Raw genomic sequence first — 25142 nt, 5'->3', positions numbered from 1 at the left:
TAATAATAATAATAATGTTATTATGAGCTCTATGGAGAGGAAACATTCTGGTGACTGACAGAAATGTATTCAGCACGTCGGCTCCATGGGTACCGTCATTCGCATGGCACTTCTTCAGGCGCACTTTGGCAGCCGCCACCTTTGCCGTTCCTCCCTCTTGTGAGTATCTGAGGGAGTTACATGCATGCTGGAGGGACACTAAGACTCTTTCCCGTCTTCCGTCCGATGGCCGAGCCCTGGCAGCCATGCAGGATACGGAAAAAGTTGGCCTTGACCAAATGTCGCTGTTGAGCCTACTATTGCTTCCCTCATAGTTTCCCCTGACGAAGCTCTGATGCCGGATGCCAGGTGCCCTCGAACCCAATGTCGGGTCACTGATGACCTGCTCACTAAGGCTTACGATGCAGCGGCGCGCATGGGCCGTGTAGGCAATTCCCTTTCTCACCTCATGCTTGCCCTCTCAGCTTCCCTGCAGCAGGAGGCTCTTAGCGCTTCCTCTACCAGCCTCAGTGACGCCTCATTACAGGCGTTTGCTCTGATGCCTAGAGAGCTTGGGCGCCTGATGTCCACTCTTATCACCCTTATCAGAGGCATGTATATGACTCTCCGTGCTGTTCCAGTGGAGCCGGGGGAGCTGTTCGGTTCAGCTGCCGTACAGGTGCTCTTCGCAGAGACATGCCACCCCCCCCCCCCCCGGTAGGCCTAGAGGTTTCGCGTCTGCCTCCCGAGGCCGCTCCCATCCACCGGCTCACCCCGGTGCCCGCCATTGGCCTCAGCGTCCCACGAAGGGGCCGGCCCGCTACGGTCCTGTTAACTCAACCCCAAGGCATTCTCGGTATCCGGTGCCAAGCCGTCACCCCCCCAGAGCCTCCAGAGGCCGGGGGGCAAGGTACTGAGGGTCTGGGGCCGGCTGTCGGTTATTTCTCCCAGCAGCAGCTCAACTACTGGGTGGTTTCCACCTCAACCCAGGGGTACAAGCTTCAGTTCCGACGCCGGCCCCCAGCCTTCAGCCGGGTCAAAATGACCACCTTAAGCAACCCGGCAAAATAAATCACCCTAAACCAGGAGCTGTCAGTCCTCCTTGCCAAGGGTGCAATCGAACCTGTGGACCCCATCTCACAGCCCGGGGGCTTCTACTCGACCTACTTCCTTGGTAAGGAAGAAAGGCGGTGGACTTTGCCCAATCCTCGATCTGAGGGGACTCAACAAGTTCCTAAAGATTTTACCTTTCCATATGCTGATTACAGCGGACTTTCTACCGTTGCTAGGGGGGAATGTTTCACGTCCGTCTGCTTGAAGGACGCTTATTTTCATGTGCCTCATCACAGGTAGTTTCTTCGCATTGCCTTCAGAGGCCGTCATTTCCAGTTCAGGGTGCTCCCATTCGGACTCTCCCTCTCCCCAAGGGTGTTCACCAGGTGTGTCGCGGAAGCCCTTTCGCCCCTGCAGTCTCAGGGTATGAAGATTCTGCCATACTTAGACGACTGGTTAATATGTGCACCATCCCGGTTGCAGTCAACCCAGGACACGGCTCTACTTCTCTCTCATGTCGCCCGGCTAGGCCTCAAGGTAAACATGGAGAAGAGTTGTCTGAACCCCTCTCAGAGCCTAACCTTCATTGGGGTGGCTCTGGACACAGTCACTATGCGGGCCTGCCCATCTGCTCAGCGCCTGGACGACATCCTCCAGCTTCTTCCCCTCTTCAAAAGGGGCAGGTCTCTGCCATATGTCCTGTTTCTCCGCCTCTTGGGCAAGCTGACAGCTGCCTCAACTGTTGTTCCCTTGGGCTTGTTCTCACTGCACCCCTGCAGAGAAGGCTGAACAGCCTCCACTTAGACCCCAGTCACTATGCGGGCCTGCCCATCTGCTCAGCGCCTGGACGACATCCTCCAGCTTCTTCCCCTCTCCAAAAGGGGCAGGTCTCTGGCATATGTCCTGTTTCTCCGCCTCTTGGGCAAGCTGACAGCTGCCACAACTGTCGTTCCCTTGGGCTTGTTGTCACTGCGCCCCCTACAGAGATGGCTGAACAGCCTCCACTTAGACCCCAAGTTGCACAGGCACAGAAAAACCAGGGTGTCCAACAGTGCCTCTCCACTCTATCCCCATGGAGGGAGAGGTCGTATATGTCGAGGGGCGTGGCCATGGGCTCCATCCCTTTCCGCAGAGAGACCGTTACGACGGATGCCAGCCTCTCGGGATGGGGTGCGGTGTGGCAAAACAGACAGTGGTCTGCTCAGGACTGCACAGAACACATCAACGTGCTAGAGCTGCGAGCTGTGCACCTAGCACTCAGGCACTTCCTGCCATACCTGAGGGGAAGGCATGTGCTTGTCCGCTCGGACAACACTATGACGGTGTATCACATAAACCACCAGGGGGGCACCAAATCTGCTCGCTTGCTAGAGGTGTCCCAGACTCTCCTGACCTGGGCAGCTCCTTGCCTGGACAGCCTATGGTCAATGTATCTGCCCGGAGAGCAGAACGAAGTCGCCGACTTCCTCTCCCGTCACAAGCCTCCACCAGGGGAGTGGCGGCTTCATCCAGAGGTGGTGGCCAGCATCTGGGGTCTCTTCGGCAGGGCAGAGGTAGATCTCTTTGCCTCGAAGATGTCGACCCACTGCCCCCTATGGTTCTCCTTGATGGAGAAGACAAGCCCTTTGGGTCAGGACGCCCTCGCTCATTCATGGCCAGGGTGTCTTCTCTATGCCTATCCACCCCTTCCTCTTATCCTACCAACACTCCTCAGAGTGCTTCATCAGGGCCACAGGCTTCTTTTGGTGGCCCCCTTCTGGCCTGCCAGGACTTGGTTCTCCCTGCTGCAAAGACTCTATTGTGGGACACCTTGGCGTCCTTGGCACCCCAACCCCTGCCGCCTCCAGCTGTGGGTCTGGCCACTGGAGGGCCCGACCCACTGCTGAGCGACTGCATAGAGCCTGTCAGGAGGACTATTCTCAATGCTAGGGCACCATTTACTCGTAAGCAGTATGAAAACAGGTGGAAACTGTTTTTTGACTGGTGCCAAGGGCGAAATGAGGACCCAGTACATTGCTCGGTGCCTACTACCCTTGAGTTCCTGCAGTCCCTCCTGGACGACGGCCGGTGTCCCGCTACCGTCAGGGTGTATGTGGCTGCTATATCAGCTCAACACGCAAGGGTTGACAACAACACAGTGGGGAGCCATAGGCTGGTATACCTCTTTTTAAGGGGAGCTCTGAGGCTTCGCCCCCCGAACATCCCAAGGGCTCCTACATGGGACCTGCCCTTGGTGCTGGATGCCCTATGCTCGCCTCCCTTTGAACCCTTGTCACAGGTAGAACTGAGGTGGCTCTCAGCCAAGACTGCTTTCCTTCTTGCCATCACCTCAGCAAAGCGTGTAAATGAGCTTCAGGCCTTGTCCGTGAACAGCTCGTGTCTGAGGTGGAACTCAGATGGCTCAGGTGTCACCTTATGGCCGAACACAGCGTTTCTCCCTAAGGTGCTGGCACGCTCTCATTTTAATCGGCCTATCCAGCTGGCACGGTTTGACCCCCCCATCGGGAGAGGGGGAAGAGAGGTCAAGACTCTTATGCCCGGTGCGGGCCCTTAGAGCTTATGTCCAGACTACCGCAGGCATACGTCAGTCTGAACAGCTCTTTCTGTGTTACGGTGGTCCGAGAAGGGGCTGTGCGCTCTCAAAACAGCGCTTGTCCTACTGGATCGTCATACAAGGCGAATGACCGTCCCTTGCCATCCAGAGTAAAGTGCCACTCTACCAGGAGTGTCTCCACGTCATGGGCGACCTTGAGAGGTGTGCCCCTGGAGGACATATGTGCTGTGGCCACATGGGCATCTCCGAGCACATTCACCAGATACTACATGGTGAATGCTGCCGCCCCTCACCCGCTGGGTGTGGTCCTCCTGCATAGTCCACCTAGGCCATCCCTATAGGGTAAGTATTCAGACTTCCTCGTGACTCTATTGGTATAGGTCATCCAGTGCTAAGCACCGCCTCTGGCGGTCCGTAAGGGCAAAATAGAACGATAGTTACGTATGTAACTACGGTTCTATGAATTCTGGATGACCGCCAGAGTTCTTGGTCACTCGGAATCTCGTGTTGGACGTACGTACATACGAGGTCACACGTGACTTTGTTGATATAAATATTCGACCTGCGAGACAGAAGATATTCAGTGCTAAGCACCGCCTCTGGCGGTCATCCAGGATTCATAGAACCGTAGTTACATACGTAATTATCGTTTTATGCCAATTTGTACTTCCACTCAACTACAATTCAGAGATAAATGGTGTAATTTTTCTCCACTACATGTATTTAATAACTTTAATTACTTTACAGATGTGGATGAATGATGTGAAATATAATCAAGTGTTAAATCAGACTTTAGTTCCACCTGGAGTAAATTCACAAGCTACTCTGCAGTATACAAAGTCATTCAAACTAGCTGCACCTTTACCAGCTTTGAGAACACTTTAATGATCAATCACTATAAAACATATCATATATATTATTCTGAAATGGACCAATCTGCACAATGACTACTTTTACTGTTGCTCCTTTCACTATATTTTGATGATAATACTTTTTTACTTTTACTTGAGTTACGTTTTGAATGCAGGACTTTTACTTGTAACTGAGTATCCCTACACTCTGGTACTTCAACTTTTACTCAAGTACAAGATCTGAGTACTTCTTCCACCTCTGCTATGACCATCACATGTCCTTAGTCTCATCCTTTTCAAGATGTATTTGTGCTTAAATGAAACCTTAAAAACAAAAAAGGCTGGAAGATCAGCAAATGTGCAATTCTTTTGGAAGGCACAGTTAAACTATGAAGTCTCCGGCATGCAGTTTGGATGATCTTCAACTGACAAAGAGAACTAAATGTAAAAACCTTTCTTACTCTGTTGCTCACAATGAGATGTGCTGTGTATTGTTTGCTGTCAGTGGCAGCTAATAATCATTAAATCCCACATTAAATTATAATTACAAAATATAGTTGAGGCAGAACATTTTCTAACAAAACAATCTGAATAAGTTTGCAAGTAGGTTTACACAAATAATTTGCATACATAGTAGGAGGAATTCATTTTTTTAACAAAAGAGCAATATGAGGAAAACTATTATAACTTGAAGCAGTATAATAAACTTCCTGTTGGCCTTGGGTCAAATTTGACCCATTCCTAAAACATGTTTGTCAGAACAAGGTGTTATTTCATCTTATTGCCACAAAAAAAACATCATGATCACAACTTTAATTTAATTATGTGTTTATTTAAATTAATAGCTTCTGGTGTAATTATGTGTTGCCCATCTTTTTTTAATGGTTTTCAAAGCAGAACCGTGACAAAAATTTGACTTATACCAGTTTGTGATAATCCATGTAATGTGTATATTTAAAATTATTATTTAAGTTATGTAAATTAGGTTTTTGGTACTAAATTTAGAAGTGCAGTTTGAATTAAGTTGGCTTAAAAGGTGTAACCAAGATTTGGAGAATAATTGATACTATATGTTTTATAGATAGTCAAACCAGGATAAAAGTGGCACAGTTGACAGGAATAAACCACAAAGGTTGAAAAATATCCAAGCTAATAGAAATATAAAACAATAATTACAAAAAGAATATTCTTTTGAAAATCCACCATCATTTGTTTCTTCACATCAAATAGTTTTGGCCACAACAGGTCACCAGAGGTTTGATCCCCCACCTGTAGGTGACGTTGAATCCTTATTCCTGGAAGTTTACCCCCGGCTTGGACAAAGTCAATCTGTAGTTGATTTAAATACTTAGAAAACGATTGTAATTGCCAACAAGAACAGGTCAGCGTGACATGAGAGTTAGGAGGAACAAGGATTGGATCGGTGACAGAGAAAGTGTGCGTCATTATGGCCAAACCAGATGTTTGCTACCTTCATTTGGATGTTCGTGTTTTGACAAAGCTTGGCATCCTGTAACTTGTCATACAAAATGACGACAGCCAGGTGGGTGGGGAAAATAACTATGGGATATTTGTAAAATCAAGCGTGCACTCTTAATATTGTTGCTGTGTTGCATATTTGACACTGTAATAAAACGAAAGACCTGCCGGCCTGCAAACTTCTTCGTGCCTCTCTTCTGATCCTTTCCGGCCACTACATCATTGGCGCCCAACGTGGGCCGAAACAACCTGCAGACTGCATTACAGGAAAAACTCCCCTATGGTCCTTCCCGGCAAAGCAACCACCTTGTTGGTCTCGTCCCCACCAGAGATGAGTCCGATGAGCGTGGTGTCGTCTGAACTTCCGGAGCTTGAAAGACTAGTGACTGGAGGTGCAGCTGTTGGTGTACAGGGAGAAGAGCAGAGGGGAAAAAACCGAGTCTTGAGGGGAACCGGTGCTGATGGTCCGGGGGTCAGAGACGTGTTTCCCCAGCCTCACGTGCTGCTTCCTGTCAGACAGGAAGTCTGTGATCCACCAGCAGGTGGAGTCGGGCACGTGCAGCTGGGAGAGGAGCTTCTCCCGCAGCAGATAAGCCTAGGTTCCTGCTAAGTCCAGTTTCTATGGGAGGAATTGGAGGGTAATGTTGACTGGAGGAGGTCCAAGTGAAAGTGTTGATGTAGGACGCTCAAAAGACTACATAAGCATAGAGGTCAGGGCAACAGGTCTTGGAGTCAGTTAGTCCTGTGATCCTTGTTTTCTTCAGCACAGGGATGTTGGTGGAGCTTTTGAAGCAAGCTGGTTCATGGCATGTCTCCTGTGTGGGGTTGACAATGTATGTAAACTAGAGGCAGCTGACATTGGCTTCATTTCTCAGAAGAAGTTTGTGACAAGTTTTCATCCCTGTTCCTGGACTCCCTGATTTGCCGACCCCCGTCTGAACCCTTGACTGTCTTACTCTGCTCTGGAACTTGGATCTGGTGAATAGGTCCTGGGGGAAGGTGAGTATTGGCTTTGAAAACAACAGTAAAACTCAATCAGAAAAATGATGGGACACTACTGGATGATGGAAAATCCTACTACCCTTACTGGTCCACTTCCTGCTTTGTGAAGTCATCAGTAAACCATGACATGGTCAGAGGGACCCTAAATATTCTATTCTTTGGTAATTTAATAAACGCAGGTTGCCTTTTTTTATAAATTCATCGAGACAGTAATTAAAGGCCACATGTGGAGCTGCAGCGAGCCGTTTAGTGGAGAAAGTGAATACTGCTGAATAAAACATACTTTACAGAGATGCTGTATGCGAAACCAATGTGAGTTTGGAAAATTGCACAGTATTTTTCTATTTTAGTATACCTCAACAATGGAATTATGATCAGTGGAAATGGCCATGACACCTCTCCTTTAAGGTCTGAGTTTGTCCGCCACGTTGGCCTACGGTGGAAATTAAATACCGATCAGTAAATGAATGAAGTGGAAGGTTTGCATATAAATAAAACTCTGCTACAGCATCACTGTCACATCACCAGCCACTGTTACTATTGAAACAGATTATGCCACATCTGAAGAATTAATCAGACAAATTGACATTTTACTGAAGGGACATTATGTAGCCACTTTAGTTTATACATAAATACATAAAGTAAACCTTGAACATTCTTTGAGGTCACAGTGGGGGCGTTCTTATTTTCCCAGGTTCCTGCATTCCCCAGATTCACATAATGTGACGATGAACAGTTTTGTATTACCGAACATGACACAGCTATTGTGGGAACTTATCTTATTCTTTATGTTCCCAAGTTTAGAGCTTTCAACATAAATGTCCTACATTTCAGGGAACTTATCGAAATGATGGAGTAATGGAATGAGCAGAACTCACAGATGAATGCTTCCTTAGGTGAAAACTTGCTCAGTATATTTTTGTAACTCCTGTAGCACCTAACATCTTTTTTCATTACAAAAATAGAATGATATGACTTATGTATCTAATAGGTTTTTGCTATTTCTTTTGCATTTATTTATTGTCGATTTTAGAACACCTGGTTTGATTTGCTGAGCATCACATATGATCCAGCGAGATCATTCCTTTCTAATACAAAAAAAGGACTAAACCCTTTTGTGTGTTATTGAGGATTAAAGCTGATTTTTAACATTATTTTTAAATGTTAACATTTTAAGTAAAATGTTCAATATAAAATCAAATTTATAGCCATTGGTTTTATTGTATTTACATGGCTGTTTTTGAAACCTTGTTCCAATAATTGACTGCATTATACTTGACATACTTGAAAAGGGTACCGTAACCCTAACCCAAAAAAAAATTGGATTTTGAATGTGTGTGAACACAATTTTGAACAGGGGAAAACATGGAAACGCTCCTGTAACTTTCCCTTCCATGAACTGTCACCCTTCGCTCTGCTCTAATGTGTCGACATGTCAGTTGCATTACAAACTGAGACTTTGGATCTTGCACAAACTTGACGTGCCTTCTCCACATTTCATTTTCATTCCTAGTATTGTGCTACTTGAATAATTTGACTCATAACTCTAAAATGATTGCAGCCCAAGTCGATTTTATCAGGAAGGCTGCTTATTAACTGTGACAATGATTATAAATGTAGGGCAAGTAAATAAAATAATGGTTTAATGTGTTTTGTGCTGTCAGACGTTTTTTTCCCGTCATGTCAGACAGCATGCATAATTCATTGTTGGAACAAACATGACTGGCACAGATATGATTTAGAGCAGAGAAGGCCCAGCATAAAGAGATTTTAAAAAATATGGCCTCCAAAAAATGATGAGTGCTACTTAAGAATGGGAGCAGTAAAACAATTTAAGAAGAAAAAAAGCTCTTGGTGCTCCGGATTTACATTCATTGTGATATCATGCTGATTACCTATTCTTCTTCCTTCCTCTTTACGGAAAGCTCCTGTGAGCATTTGCAACAAGGGGGCATGATGACAGAGATACGAGTAATTCATTTTATTATCAGTACTTATTTGAATCTTTATGTGACTTTACCATTTTAGATTAATTTCAGCAACATGACCACTGACAAAATAGAAGATATGTTTTACAAATTCATTCAGGAATGTATTGATGCATACCATTTGTCAACTGTAAAAAGGGTTGCGTTCATATCATGTTTTATTATTGAGTTTAATGTCATCTCAAAACTCAAGCTGCCTACCCCATCTTTCACCCACATCCCTTTCTCACCAAATCCCTCAGAATGTCTCTTCATCCCTTCCTTCCTACATCCCTTGGACCCTATATTTATCAGACACAAGTACGGGCACGAGCAAAAAATAGGGCTCAAGAGCACAACCAGGCAAAAAGGTCTTTAGTCAAGCGTTTAATCCAAAAGGTAAAAATAAAACAGGCAATGATAAAAAAATGTACTGACTGGAAGCAACGAAAAACAACCAACTAAGTTGGCGGAAAACTACTAAAGAAGCAACAAAAACGGTAAAGTTTAAAAAATGAACCCACGTCTGGACTCTGCTAGACCACATGTGGAGTTGGAGCAACCTGCATTCATCCTGGAAGCGGATAGCTTGATAGCAGTGGACTAACAGGATTTTAACTTAATAATCTATCAAGTTACCTTGTAAGTAGCCATTTTTGTTCAGCTTAATTTAAAACAGCTGCTTACTGCATATAACACAAGCTGTAAGTAGTCATTAGCTACTTGTTTTAAGCTACTGTAGCATGCATAGCATACTGATTAGCTAGCTTTTTGTATCCTCCTGTATCCTTTGTTTCACAGATGCAGTCAAAGTTCATTATTTGTAATATAGTATGTATATTTAAGCAATGGCTCACGACAGGCCGTGTTATATGCTCATTATATCCCAGCTAATGGGCGTGGTTCGGCCCGACGCGAAGCGGAGGGTCGACAACCCCCTTAGCTGAAAAGGAGGATCTCTTCAAGGAAAGCTTGTTAAGTAAAAACAATGCTTAAATCAAACTGTAACTTGTGTTAACCTGAAACACAACGCAATGTTTTCAAATCTGATTGCACAAAAAACACTGAAATATATTTTCCAATCTACTTTTTCAAGGATGGTGAAGTGGAAGTTAGCAAGGAGGTGCTGAAGATTGACTTGACCAGCGGTGCGGATGCAAGAATATTGATTTAAGGAACAGAAGTCCCTCGAATTCCGGATGCGTCAAGAGCCTGTGCCTGTAGGGCTAATATATGCACTGAGTCTAAACTACCCAAAAGAGATGTTAAAACTTTGGAAGCGTTTCAAAAAATACTCATTTTAATGGATGGCATGAAGGCTTGCCCCAAGGTAATGAGCCTAAAAAAAGAAACTGCTGTCCTCTTAAATGCTGTCAGAAAGGTCAAGGTAGTATGCATGTTAGTTATGTAATGTTAATATGTATGTAGATGTTTTGTTAAGAGCCCACATCAGCCTCATGTTATGGCTCATCATGTTAGTGTTAAAGATGCTACGTTGATACTGATTATTCAGACTGTTATACCAGTGTATTGGTTTCAGTTTGTTCATATATTGTTTTTAGATATTTCACTGTATGTATTTATATATAAGGGCAGATCTGAAATAACACAGTTGTGGAAAGTTGCCATTGTTGAATTGTTGTCAATGTTATTATTGAGAGTTGACTGAAGTTTAAGAGGAAAAACAGAGAGAAGAGAGGGCCTGCCAATAGCTATTTAAAGGTTCATGCCTTTATTTACATTTGTGTATTCACTTTTATTTCATATTTGAGAACATTTGTAAAAGGTCATTGCATAAAGAACATTTGAAAATAAACTGTTAAAAAGTGGAACTTAAATATGTATATTCTTTTTTACTCAATTCAAATGAGTTTCTAATAATCAAACAAAGTAAGGTAACAACTTGCATGGACATTTTTGAGTAGTATGGGCTTAAATAAATACATTTTAATAGCTTAAAGGGGACCTATCATGCAAAATGGACTTTGTGATGTCTTTTATACATACATGTGTCCCCGGTGCATCGGGGAACTCACGCAGCATCAGAAAATGAAACCCTCTCTCTTTTCCTCAGTACCCAAATATTTTAAAAACGGGTGTACAACGAGCGTATACAGATTCCATCCAAACTGACGTCAAATCGGCAGCAGACCCACAGAAAGTTGCTATCAAAAACAATGCCAGAGGTTTTTTGGACGTAATCTCGTCTTTGTTTACATTAGCAAGCCTCGCTAACACTCAGAGCTAACCTGTACTGTGTAGAGCACATGTGTTTAAAAAGCAGGAAAGGCCAGTGTTTTCGGACGGACAAATAGAGCCCCGTCACACATGGGTACTCGGATTAACTTAATAATCGATTCAGTTGGAATTACTTAAAAATTAAGTAGAAAAAAACGAAAATTGTTACCTCAATTTATTTAAGTAGAGCCGGTGTATTTTTGTCCTATTTTGTGCATCACGACCCTTTATTCCACCCTTCTTCTATCCGTTCATTCCTTTCCCTTCTTAATCCTTTAAAATCCTTCCACACTACATCCATTCATCCCTTCACCCTACATCCCCTAAAACCCTTCATCCCTCTCACAACACATCCCTTCAACCCTTCATTACTCCCTTCTTTTATCCATTAATTTCTCCTTACCTAATCCTTTCAGCCTTCCCTCCTTACATCCCTCCGACCCTCATCCTTTCCTCCCTACCTTGGACCCTTCGGCCCAATTCCAATCTGCCCACTGTGACTTTGTGAACTCTGTCTAAAGTCACACCTGCAGCTTTCCCTGCAGTGGCTCAGTCAGTAGGGGGCTTGGACTGGGAATCGTAGGGTCGCCTGTTCAAGACCCGGGTTCAAGTCCCTAAAATATGGAGTGTGGGCTGGCTTGTGCAGTTTACCAGAAAACTGGTCAGGTAGTGCAGCAGGTGAAGCCAGGAACAGCAGGAACATCTAGAAAAATGCATTTCCTGCAGAAAATGCGTGTGAATGCTGTAAACTGTGAACATTTGTGGCTGAGTTTTGTTGAAAATGCAGAAAAAGCTGAATATGTTATTAGTTGAATGGTAGCTGCTTTTAGACACAAATGCAGAAAAAGCTTAATAATTAAAAGAAAAGGTTTAAAAAAAGGTATAAACAACAACATGTATAGCCTTGATGTCCTGAAATAGCTGAATAATGTAATAGTTGAATGGTTTCTGCAGCTGAAAATAGGCTGAAGGAGTTAAATATCAGATGTAAGTAGTAGTGAATTAATTTGTATTAAGATGAGAAAAGAAAGTTAAAAGGCTTGGGAAGGCAGCAGAATATTTGAAGTGCAAACTTTTGAACTAACTTGATGGTGAATTATCTGTCGCCATGGCAACGGCATTTGATGACACCTAGTGCTGCGTACCGGTATGCCGAACCGGTAATGGACTTGTAAAAAGTTTCGGTTCAAGTCCGGTTAAAACCGGAACGTCGGGAACCGGTACTTGGACTCGCAAAAAAACTAGCACTTACGCATATTCTAATTTTTGTTCTAAACCATCTAAAACCTTCCATAGATCGAGAAATTTGCGCTGAGAAAAGACGAAAAACATTGTGTCGGCTTCTGATATGGCGGCCATTACTGAACTCACGAAGTCTCGCAACATATCGCAACTGCTCGCAACGACGTCAAGGGAAGCTAGTGATGTGTGATATAGGTGCCGTTTACACGAGAACAAAACGGGCTGGATCCGCATAGTTTCTCTTGCGTATAGCCCTTTTATTTACACGAGGCCGTAACAAAACGATAGAAATGGACCCCACAAACGATAACGGGTCCCAAGGTGGATAGATTTGCAAACGAAACGCTCTGGGGGGTCAAACGGCTCCGTGTAATCGCCTCTATACGATCATTTCCCGATAGATGAAGCCATAGCCCCGCCTCTCACCACCTCTGCTGCTCACTGCTGTAGCATGGTCAGTAGCTACTGCTACTGCTACTGACCATGCTACAGATGTTAGTACAACATCTACAGCTCGACCATGCATGCTACTGTTGGGGGACACACAACACATCAAATCACATCTACAGATCAAGACGAAGCGAATGGAAGTACTCCCATACTCCTAGCGTGTGAAAATGTTTGTGAAAAACGTGTGCAAAGTCTCCAAAAACGGAGCAGTAGCTGTGATGCTAGCTTTGCGGCTAGCGGTTAGTTGTTATTTTTTATGTTTGAATGTTAAAAAATAACAATCAACAGTGTAAATATAATTATGTAAATAACCCAATTTGTGTTCTGTGAAACGGAAAAGGATTTTATATTGTTTTTGTTACTGTCGTTGAAGTGTCTTAAATGTAATTTAGGTTAACGTCCATGACGGAGAAAAAAGTAATATCTTCTACATATCATGGACAAAGTAAAACACAACGCGTGACGTCATTGGTAGGTGACGGATATGACCTCGAGCAGATATGGTACCCCGAGCAGATATGGTACCTATACCGGCATACAGATGTAGCACTGAATTTCGGACTCCAGCTTACAGCTTCCTGCCTACGACCTGCCAAAGACCAGTATAGAGGAATGTTAAGCCCTCCCACTATTTTCCAAGAGGGCGTTGCCAGATTTTCAATTTCAGGTTTTAACCAGGAGATGGCGCTTCATTCACAAATACAGAAAGACAAGTTTTATGGACTTTCAGTTGTGTTTTGAAGAGCATTTTAACACATCAATATTTTAGATCAACTAAAGTATATCTAATCTTGTAATTCAATAATATATAGTCTTTATATATTAAATAATCATAATTATAATGTAAATGTTTACATTACACTTCTTTATTTGTTATGCTCATACTTTAACCTTTACAATCTTTTGCTTTAATATGCAATATATTTATGTGTTTGCTTCCTCCTGCTCCCTTTCGGACACATACTGTATGATCTATTATTATTATTATTAATATGAAGATATTATTAAGATAAGATAAGATGTTACTTTATTGATTGAACATTTTAGTTTAGAATGTGCTGTCCCACGGTAATTCAGAAGGCTCACAGGTCACATTCCGACCATTATTTAAAACAATAGGTGCTTTCACACCTTCTACAGTTTGATTTGTATAGAGGGAGCTCTGTCAGTTTTCGAATTACCCATTTGCTTTCGGGGAGCCCTATTTTTCAGTGCACATCCTGCTACTAAATATGTCACACGCACGCTCTGTTGACTGGCTGTCAAACTCGACCCTAACGCCGCTTACAGCCGGCCAACTACAAGTTGTTTTCCGTTCAAGTTGTCATTTTTAGACTCCTTCGCTTCTTTGCTTGTGAATCCAAAAGCTGTGACGCTTGGCTGTTTTCGTTTTGCCATATGTTTTTATTACACAGCCAGAGTTGAAAAAATATCAATATGAACATTTCAAATACCGCGCCGGCATCACCGCCATAATCATAGCAACGTAAGTAAGAATGCAGCGCCGCCACGTACAGATGGCAACACCCAGACATATTCACAAATATAAAACAAATATTCATAAACTGTAATGAACAATAACTATTATTTATTTCAAGAACTGTTATTTACAGAAACTCAACATTTCTAATCTGTGTGACACAAATATGCACGATTGTTTTGGGCTCCCCCTATTTATCTCAAAGTCAGCCTTCAGGGGAGCTCCCTCCCTCTTCGGGGGAGCCAAGCTCCTCCTAGCTCCCCCCCATTTTGAACAGTGTCTGTGGCTGAATGGTCAGCGATTAGGTGCGGCGCATTTGTCATAGGTGATCAGAGCTAACTGCCTGCCGTCAGATTTCATTTAAAAAACAGATCTGATTTTAAGACTATTTCTGCGCTCATAAAGAATGATAAGAATAAGAATAATGCGTATTGAACTGGTTTCATTAATTAGTGAGTTTATTTAATACTAGAACCGCCAATCGGGTCAATTTGTGTGATGTGTGTTGTGTGTGTGCAATGTAACTTTTTTTCAATAAAATATTAAAGTCTCCCAGTCCCTGACTTTTCCTGAAAGTGTGTTATGTAGCACCCTATGTTGTTAAAAATTGCATTCTAATAGCGGGATTTGACAGGTTTAGGTAGGCCTATACCAGGGGTCGGCACCCCGCGGCCCTCGGCTGCATGCGGCCCTTTAAGCCCTCTGCTCTGGCTCCCTTGAGTTTAGACAAAAATAAGAAGGAAATAAAATAAAAGTATTTGTAGGACTATTTATATTTTGTTGCATGGTTGAAAATGTTTCGTATCTTGTATTTTGAGGTGATACTGTGACACATAAATAAAAAACAAAACGGTTTTAATTAGGTCAACTAAAATATGCGTCACATCCTGCTACGGTCCCGCGCGAGCGCCTTTTCTTGGAGGCGATTAACCTGACCCCCGGCTCGATGAGCGAACTATGGATAAATCAAAGAAAAGTACCGGAGGAACACAGGATTTAATTCTGTGCGGACAGAGTTATATGCTTTCACAGCAAACGATGCTGGTTTACCGGTATGTTTGATATGTGGAGAGAAGTTGTCAAAGGTGCTACAGCCTTTACGTGTCGAGGAACAACACTGGAGAGGAAGACAGCTGACGATCTTCAGTCATAATTCAATGGGGTATGTAATTTATTTCAGAAAACAGTTTCTGTTATATTTCATGGAATGCTCTTAACGTCCCGATAGCAATGAATATATTAAATGCTTTGACAATAAATACATAAACAAATTAATCTGTGGAAGCCGTAGCGCTGTAAAAAGCACGACCAATCATTTTAGCCGGCCGGGCTAAAATGATTGGATGGCCTACCTGCCTGTCAGCCTTCCATCTGTGCACAAACTTATCTCGTGCCCTCATTGGTCATGTGCGCGTTGGTGTGTATTGGAGGAGGGACTCTGTAAGAAAGTCTGAAGGAAGAGGCATATTTGTTCCGGTTGTGTATTTTCAAATTCTAGCGCACTCGAGCTGGTTTCTCCATTCTTACCTACCCTACCTTTAACTCTTTTTAGGGTGCAGCTATGTTTTATTTATTTCAAAGTGGGCCCATTTTAATAATATTTTTTTTCCCTTCAAATGTGCAGATGACTCCTCAAGTGCTGTGTTTAATTTATTTTAAAGTAAGCCTGTGTATTATTTCTAATTCTCCTTATAGGAGTTCTTTGTTTCTTATTAGAGGTTAACAGTTTTATATAATGTAATAAATAGCCTAATAAATGCCAAAAAAATGTAGTTGTTGTCTGATATAACAATAAATACAACTTTATTAGCTATCAAACTATGAAATATGTTTTGCGGCTCCAGACAAACATTTTTTGGGGAAAAAGGAGCAAAATGGCTCTTTTGGTCAAAAAGGTTGCAGACCCCTGGCCTATACAAAAACCTCTGGCGGTTCTAGTGTTAAGGTAATTAGGTACAGTAGAAGCCCTTTTTTATCAGTAACGAATTTAGCAGTTGAACATAAAAGTCAACAAACTGAGGGTCACTTGCAATGACAGTGTTGTGTCTAACTGTAAGCTTGTCACTCAGTAACCTACCGTTAATTTAGCTGCTGGAGAAGAAAGATCAAGGGGGGAGGGGGGGAGAGAGCTGTGGTTGATGGGCCATTAGTTGTGTAAATACACAGCTGAGAGCTGCCGTTTCATTCAGACTGTTTAAAAAACTGTAACAGCGGACTATTTTTCTTAGCGGATGCATGTCAATTTAAATCAATACATACAACTATTTTTGAAATCAATACATACAACTATTTTTTAAATCAATAAAAACATTTTCTAAATCCATAAAAGCATTTCAATTAATATTGGGAGTCATGTCGTTACTTTGTTGAGAATGTGGCCATGTAATAAGCGGGATAATTTGCAGCGACTTGTTCTTTATGGGGAAAATAACACCCTTCATCCAGATGAGGATCCCTCCGCTACACTTTGGGATCCTGATCGACCGACGAAACTCCATTAAAATATACATATTTTTGGTGAATTACTGAGTTTAGGCACGTTAATAACGTTTTAATGAAGTTGAATACAGTATATTCATATTAGTCAGTGATAAATTATCGTGGTGAAGATGATGATTAAATTAGGATTAAAAATCGAGAGCCGGGCTGCATTTCCTCCCGTTCGTTTTTTTCGAATAACAAAATTATTTTGTTAAATAACAACATGGTGATGTTTTGTAAATGATTACATGTCTCTTATTTAGCACAGTAGTATGATATCCGTGACATATGGATCTTAACAAAGTTCCGCTGTACATTCAGCATACTGTATCTCACTTTATTTCACATGAGCTCCAGTGTGGAACCCCACTGCACCCCCTGGTGGATCAATTATCCATTGCAGCTGGCTTCATTATAATTACATTTATCTATCACGGGGGCGGTCTCAAGTCAAGCTGGAGGTTTTCCCTTGAGCGAGGGCAGATCACGTACCAATCACGGCCCTCGCGTTTCAAACTGTCTGAAATGAATCGCTACATCTGTATGTACTGCAGCGTGTCCAGCGTGTCCAGCGTTTCCAGCGTTCTCGTGTGAACAGACACGTCAAATGAAACAAATTCGTGTGAACGGAAGACTTTTTTGAAAACGCATACTGTGCATAAACGCAAACGTTCCCGTGTGAGCGGCACCATAGTGTCTGCCGAAAGAGGAACACTTCACCCAGACAATGTCAAAATGCTGTTGTTCTTGAACAAGAACACATAGACTTGTACTCTTGTATATTGAGTCTTGAGTCTTGACAGTCCACAGTCTCCTCACTGTCCAAGTGACATAGATGATAGATGCTTAAGTTAACTATGTATGACATTTGTATCAAAATTGTATGTATGTATGTATGTACATACATCACTATGTACGTATGTAGTATGTACTGTATAATGTACACATGTAGAGTTGTAGAAAAGACATGGTGTACAGACAGTACAGTACACTCTGACTGTACAGTCACTACAGTGTATGGAGTTGGAAGTTGGAAGGGAGCACAATAAACCTAATGAGTTTGAATTTGAGTTGATTATCAGTTTATTTTCAATTGATAATTAGCTCACAATAAGTTCACTTTAGTTACTCCCACAACTTGACACGAGCCATGGGTTCAGGTCCGGAGTTATAAGTCTGAACCTCTGGACTTGAGTCCGGACCTGAACCTGAAAGTGAGTCCAGGTACGCAGCACTAATGACACCCCATAATACGCTTAGACGTGTTGATGGCTGCATCGTTACCAAACCTGTGAAGTTTTGGGCCATTTCTATGGGGGTTATTCCCTATCTTTATTCAAGAGCGTGGTCTTTCAATTTGAGAGCATACTTGATTGATTTCACGTTCAGATTATGTATTTCTTTCCCTCAAACCCTGTCCTCACCAGCGGCGCCAGCAGGGGGGGCCATGGCCACCCTGATATATTTGTTGGCCCCCCCACTGGCCCCCCCACCACACACACCGCCTCGCCAGTCACGTGTGCGTAGTAGTTTATCTGATATTTAACAACAAATACACAGCCAGCGAGTCGCTTGATTTGAGCTTCCAACGCTCATACTGCAGCCCCTCCCTCTCCCTCTGCTACCATGGTAACACTCTGATACTCGGCGCACCACTCTGATACTCGCGCGCACCACTCTGATACTCGCGCGCACCACTCTGATACTCGCGCACACCACTCTGAGATGCGCACAGACAGCAGCAGGTCGCAGCAAAACGTTTCTTTCTACTGACTTTTCTACTGACTTAACAAGAATCCACCAGACTTCTAGAAGGTAAGTCGTATACGTTTGTTGCCTGTTAAGCTCCACAACACTTTAGGCTTTAGTGTGTTGGCTTTAGGTAGCAAAAAAACGGAGATATGCTTACCTTTAGCTGTTATTCTGATAACAATGTGTGTTCAATGCATAGACTGTATATACACTGAACAAAAATATAAATGCAACACTTTTGTTTTTGCTCCCATTTTTCATGAGATGAACTCAAAGAGCTAAAACATTTTCTATGTACACAAAATAACAATTTCTCTCAAATATTGTTCACAAATCTGAAAATATGTCAGTGGGTGACATGTTAGGGTTAGGGTTAAACCCTAACCCCTAAGGGTTAAACCCTAACCCTAACCCTAACATGTCACCCATCGAGCATATTTGGGATGCTCTGGATCGGCGTATACGACAGCGTGTTCCAGTTCCTGCCAATATCCAGCAACTTTGCACAGCCATTGAAGAGGAGTGGACCAACATTCCATAGGCAACCATCAACAACCTGATCAACTCTATGCGACGGATATGTGTTGCACTGCGTGAGGCAAATGGTGGTCACACCAGATACTGACTGGTTTTCGGACCCCCCCAGACCCCCCCAATAAAGCAAAACTGCACGTTTCAGAGTGGCCTTTTATTGTGGCCAGCCTAAGGCACACCTGTTCAATAATCATGCTGTCTAATCAGCATCTTGAAATGCCACACCTGTGAGGTGGGATGGATTGTCTCGGCAAAGGAGAAGTGCTCACTATCACAGATTTTTTCAGATTTGTGAACAATATTTGAGAGAAATAGTTATTTTGTGTATATAGAAAAAATATTTTAGATATTTGAGTTCATCTCATGAAAAATGGGAGCAAAAACAAAAGTGTTGCATTTATATTTTTGTTCAGTGTATAAATGGACGTAGGGTCCGTGACGTCACCCATAGGATTCTGCAGAGTTGCCGAGAAGCCCTTAGTAGGCGGAGTCGGCCACTAACGGCTCGACACTGACTTCAGAGTTCAACTCCCGCCTACTCCAGCATGCTCCAAATAAGGGCAAAGAGGCGGAGCCGAGGCGGGAACTCCTGCCACCGAGCTGAAAGTTCCAGAGTTAGCTGAAGCTACCAAGCTAAGCTAACATGCTCCCCATCTGCGCACTGCCGTGACATTTTACGTTTCTAAGGTAAGCGGACATGAAACTATTCAGCAAAACTATAAATAATAATCTAAGTTATTGAGTTTTTAGCATAATACTTCAGAATCTTAAAATCCCTTAACGTTTGTTTGCAATTGTGCTAAATTCAACACTGGAATCAAGCAAATATTAATATGTTTGCATGACATTAGTTATTTATATTTTGATATCACTTAATTATACGTTTAATACATTTAAGTCAAGCTAAGGTACATGTGATGGTAGCTAGTTAGTGCTCTTACCTGTGAGGCCTCCTCCAAACAGCATAATAACCAGACTGTTTCATTAAAACTAAGTACCAGTTCTAGATCCTTGATTTTAGACAAAGAATTCAAAAGACAACATTTATTTAAAGACCAATCTTTATTTGAATGTGCCTCTTAACCTGATACATTAGTTATACAGTAATAGTATTGACAACCTAAAAAAACTGAGCAACTCAACAGTCAACTTTATGTTTCTTATTGTCTAAAGCAGGGATGGGCAACTTTGAGGATAGTGAGGGCCAAAAAAGAATTTCCTCACTACCAGAGGGCCACTTCGTGACCATTCACTTCCATCGGCAGGATACTATATCCACAACATTTAAATAGCCAACTTTAGCTACTAATTTAATGAAAATAACTAAATATGTATAGGCAATAAATGTTTATTGTACCAAACACCAACACTGAGTTTAACAACGAATATTCATCTTTGTATTGTGTTTCTATGCTTCCCTCACATTCCATACATAAAACCAAGAACATATGCATTTTTCTGAACTTCACCCACAGCTGGATCAGTAAGCTATACTCTTAATGAGATACTTGTGGCCTCTCCTGCTGCTGCACAATACACTGAATGTCAATCTCAACATTTGTACATCCGATTTGCATGAGATGGAACAGTGTCTCATCTGTCAGTCTGTTTCTCTCCCTTGACTTGATGTGCTTCATCATAGAGAAGTTGCTCTCGCAGATGTAAGTGCTGCCAAACATGCTGGCCATTGAGAGCGCAAAATCCCTGAGGAGTGGAAAGCGGGACTCGGGTAGCAGTCTCCAAAAGGAAATCCCCCTCTCCTGGCGCTTTGCTAGAAAGGGGTCTGACTGTAGTTCGCACATTTCAAGCTGCAACTCAGGGGGCTGCTCGATGATTGTAGCCGAGAGGGGGTTAGTGAATAACTCGATGCGTGGCTGCATGGTGTGGAAATCTTGAAAGCGCTTCTTAAACTGCTGCTGCAGTGCTTCTATGTCGGCTCTGTACTTGGGTAATGTTTTCTCACATTCGGGGGCATCTTTGTGCATCTCTTCACATGACGGGAAGTGCGCCAGATTAGGACGGTCGGCTGAAAATCCGTCTTTAAACAGAGTCAGTTTAGTAACACATGCATTCATGTGCGCATATAGATCCGACACGGTTTGGCATCTTCCCTGTAACCGCATATTCAGGTGATTAAGATGCGAGGTAATGTCCGCAAGGAAAGCCATGTCGAGAAGAAAATCTGTATTCCTGAGTTTTGCGCAGTACGCACTTGTATCACATTGGATGGTGTCCTCCAAGAACACAGGGATTTCTGCGCGTAGCGCAAAAAACCTCTCTAAGCATTTTCCACGGCTCATCCACCTTATCTCTGTGTGCATCTGTAAATCACCGTACGCGGCGTTCACTTCATCCAAAAAGGCTATAAACTTCCTGTGATTGAGAGACCGGTTCCCTCCTCGAATGAGATTAGTAGTCTTGGTAACTAAATCCATGACATGGCTAAAGTTCATTGATTTGGCACACAGAGCCTCCTGCAATATCAAAACGAAATTTGATTTAGCCTGATTTTTTTTTTACAAAGAATGCCCACATTCAAAACCATTAGAATAGCTAACAATAATGTTACCCACCTGATGTATGATGCAGTGCAGTATTGGACAGTCAACGCCACTCTGGCGGAGGAGGCCGGCGAATCCAGTGCGCTTTCCTTGCATTGCTGGCGCACCATCGGTAACAACAGCTGAGAGCTTGTGAAATCCTCCGTGCGCACTTACAACATTTTCAACAGCGGCGAAAATATCTTGTCCTTTGGTAGTGCCATGCAAAGAAGCCAGTTTCAATAACTCCTCGTGCACTTCAAAGGAACTGTTAATGGCCCGTGTGTAGATGAGAAGCTGGCTCACATCAGTCACATCAGTGCTCTCATCCAACGCTAAGGAAAAGTATGCACAGTCATGCATGACTTGTTTTACCTTTTGTTCGACATGATTTTGTATATCAAATATTCTTCGTGTCACTGTCCGACGGGACAAAGAGACGGTTTCAAAGTTTTTAGCCATGTTGTCATCTCCGAATGCTTTAGCCATCTGGACTGCACAACTCTTCACCATTTCGCCGTCAGACAGGGGCTTCTTAGCTTTAGCAAGCTCAAGGGAAACGGCATAAGACGCCGTGAGAGACGATTGCTGTGTAGTCGTGACTCTGGTAAAAAAGTTCTGCTGCATATTTTCCCTTTTAGGTCAGCAACGATGGCGACTCTGGCAGCTCCTGTGTGCTTTTCATATTTGTCTTTATGGGTGCTGTTGTAGTGGCGACTTAAATTTTAGTCCTTCATTGCCGATTTAGTTTCAAGACACACCAAACACATAGTTTTGCCTTTGAATTCTGTAAACAGATAATCTATTTCCCATTTTGGCTGAAAGAGACGGTTTTCTAGGTCCAGTTTTCTTTTTTGGGCGCTCATGTTTCTTTTCCCGCTAACGGAGGAAAGCCGCGAGGTAAACAGAAGACAATATACACTTGGCTGCAGGCCTCATGAATTTGGGGGGAGCGCCCTCTAGCGGTGAATATTATTAATTACAAGTGGGGTCTGGTTCAAATGATTTGCTTGTTTACAACTGTGAAACCAATATATTTTTGTAAATTGACTCGCGGGCCGCACAAAGTGAGGGCGGTGGCCACATGCGGCCCGCGGGCCGCCAGTTGCCCATCCCTGGTCTAAAGCATTTATTATTTTCATTTTCCCCCTCTCATATTCAGTGTGGACGGATTGAAACAGCGGGGTGTCCAGAGAGCTGCAGAGACTTCAGGGAGAAACCTCCGTGTGATGGACGTCCTGTCTGTTTGTTTGGCCCGGAGAGGACTGAGGGTCTTTCCTCTGCGAGGAGGACCAGGCCTGATGGAGGAGCCAATGCTGGGCAAAGCTAATACCAACTGCACAGGCCTAGTCTGTCACTTTATTTGACTAAATGTGTTTACTTATACATTTAATAGGTTTACACCTTCTGTCCATATGTGCTTTTTATTTAAAACATGTTTGATTAACTTTTGGTTCACATTTCAATAAATTGTATTTGCATTTGCACTCCTTTCGTCCATTATTCTTACTGAAAATGTTAGATTACACATTCACATCTGACTGAAGATTGGCCCCATTTATTTGTGACGTTGCAAACTCTGCGGTACAAGGCACAAGTGATGTGAAGCTCATAAAGCGAGGCAAATACAAATAATCAGCTGATGGAGTGTAGATGTGGAAATAGGTGCTTTCGATCAGCTGCAGGTGCATTCGACTGTTTTTACAATAAAAGTAGTTTCTTAGTGTACAGGTCTTAAAATGTCATAGCATCAGCTTTTAATTTTCCTCTTGGATGTTCTTCTTGACCCTCAGAGAAGGAGAACATTTCGTGTCTTTCAGGCATGTCCTTTCCTAACAAAAATGACAGGAAACATAAAATTGCAGAAGAAGTGTGTTATTTATGAAAGCGGTGTGTTTGTGTGTTTAGGGGCTGTAGATATAATTATTTTGTAATTGTAATGTTTTTTTTTATTTCAACAGTGAGCTACAAAGACAATCAGATTATGAATGAACAGTATGAAGTTCATCAACATTGAAATGTATGTTATTCTCAAAATAATATTGAACTGTTATCAAAATGTAGTGCAACTGTAGAAACTTGCTCTGTTTTCTCACTGAAAGAATAACTTTTACCACGTTTTTTACAGACAATATTGAGAGATAAATAGTAGCAGTTCTCACTGTGTTAAATATCTTTGCCTTCAATACATTAAATTAGAAAGCTGATTAAATCATATTGCTTGTTAACGTCTAAATGTAACTTTTTGCATGGAAAAACCCCTCAACTTAACTGATGTGTAGTGATATAGTAGTGTTTAATGGAATGTATATCAGTGTATTAAAGTCAATACTTCATTCATTTAAACCAATATCTTTCTTGATTCTTTGTACTGTATGAAAAAAAGAGTCTTTGTACCTGAGCTGAAGTTCACTGCTGTGAGGAGTCCAGTTATGTCTCTCACTCTCTGGTCCAGCCTGTCTGCATCACCTGGACAGCTTAAACAAACAGATATATGTAAAGTACCATGTGTACAAACAATATAACTGATTCTCTTCTGTTGAACATGTTGGATTGTGTATTGTCCGAGTCAGGGTCCTTTTTATTTTACTGTAACTTTGGAAGTTGTGTTACCAATGCTTACTGTTTATTTGATACCCATTTGGTAATGCAATTAATAAAAACAATAAGGTTTGGGTTCGTTCTTCAGATGACTGTGACGTTAGCGTGTAAGCTCAACCAACCATTTTGTAATATCTAAGTAATCATCTTGAAATATGACATTGATAGTTATAATATACACCCATCTTATTGTGAGGTTGTGATCACATACACTACTTCGACATGAGCTTGTCTACATACTTGAGCACAGCCAATTTAAATTAACCTTAGCGGTGCATACAGTTTCTACCTACATAATAAAATATCTCTCTAAATTACAAGGATGACCTTATTTTATCAACCTCAAACAGAAGCCTTTTGTTGTACAGTATTATCCCACTTAACGCTTAACACTTGTCTATTTCGTTTTAACCTTTATATATAGTCTATGATTTTAACTTGGAGGCTACTATTAGCATCGTTAGTACCGATGTAGCTACCACTCGCTTACACGCTAACCCAAGCCTCAACATTAATTACGTAGCTGATTAAAATCATTAACACATAAATAAAGTACTTGAATTTCAAGTACCGCAAAACCGCATTAATGCACCGTTTGTTTTCGTATTGCACGTCATGGCAATACTCGCTCCCTTCACTAAATGATAGGGAGCGCCACTCCTCAAGCTAACCTATCACTTCCCTCCATTCACAAGCCTAATTATCGCACCTGTTAATCCCTCTATATATGCTCTCCCCTTTTCCATCAGCTGTCTTCCAGGTGTCAACGCGCAAGCAGCAGCAGGGCTTCGTCCCAGCTCCAGGTATATATTCATCAGCTCCGCAGTCTTGCGGATTAAGCTACAGGCGGCGTTCCCCAGTTGGCTAGCGGTTCTAGCCGGCCACCCCACAAACCCGGACGCGGAAGGAAAAGACAAGGATACTGGGCTCCACGGAAGT

The 25142-nt window shown here is 42.6% G+C and overlaps 1 long non-coding RNA gene across 1 annotated transcript in view; it reads right to left on the bottom strand.

The window, feature by feature from the left end:
- Window positions 1–20215: 20215 nt before the first annotated feature.
- Window positions 20216–25142, bottom strand: part of LOC307019253 — a 39388-nt gene continuing 34461 nt past the window's right edge. Inside the window, exons 2-3 of the long non-coding RNA XR_013802618.1 lie at window positions 24000–24079; window positions 20216–23434 (exon numbers count right to left, since the gene is read on the bottom strand). This is a non-coding gene — a long non-coding RNA (uncharacterized lncRNA). The remainder of the gene's footprint in view (window positions 23435–23999; window positions 24080–25142) is intronic.

This window comes from Notothenia rossii, assembly GCF_949606895.1.
Source record: "Notothenia rossii genome assembly, chromosome: 9".
Taxonomy (NCBI): domain Eukaryota; kingdom Metazoa; phylum Chordata; class Actinopteri; order Perciformes; family Nototheniidae; genus Notothenia; species Notothenia rossii.
The sequence above is the reverse complement of the archived record's forward strand: the minus strand, read 5'-3'. Positions and strand labels throughout refer to the sequence as shown.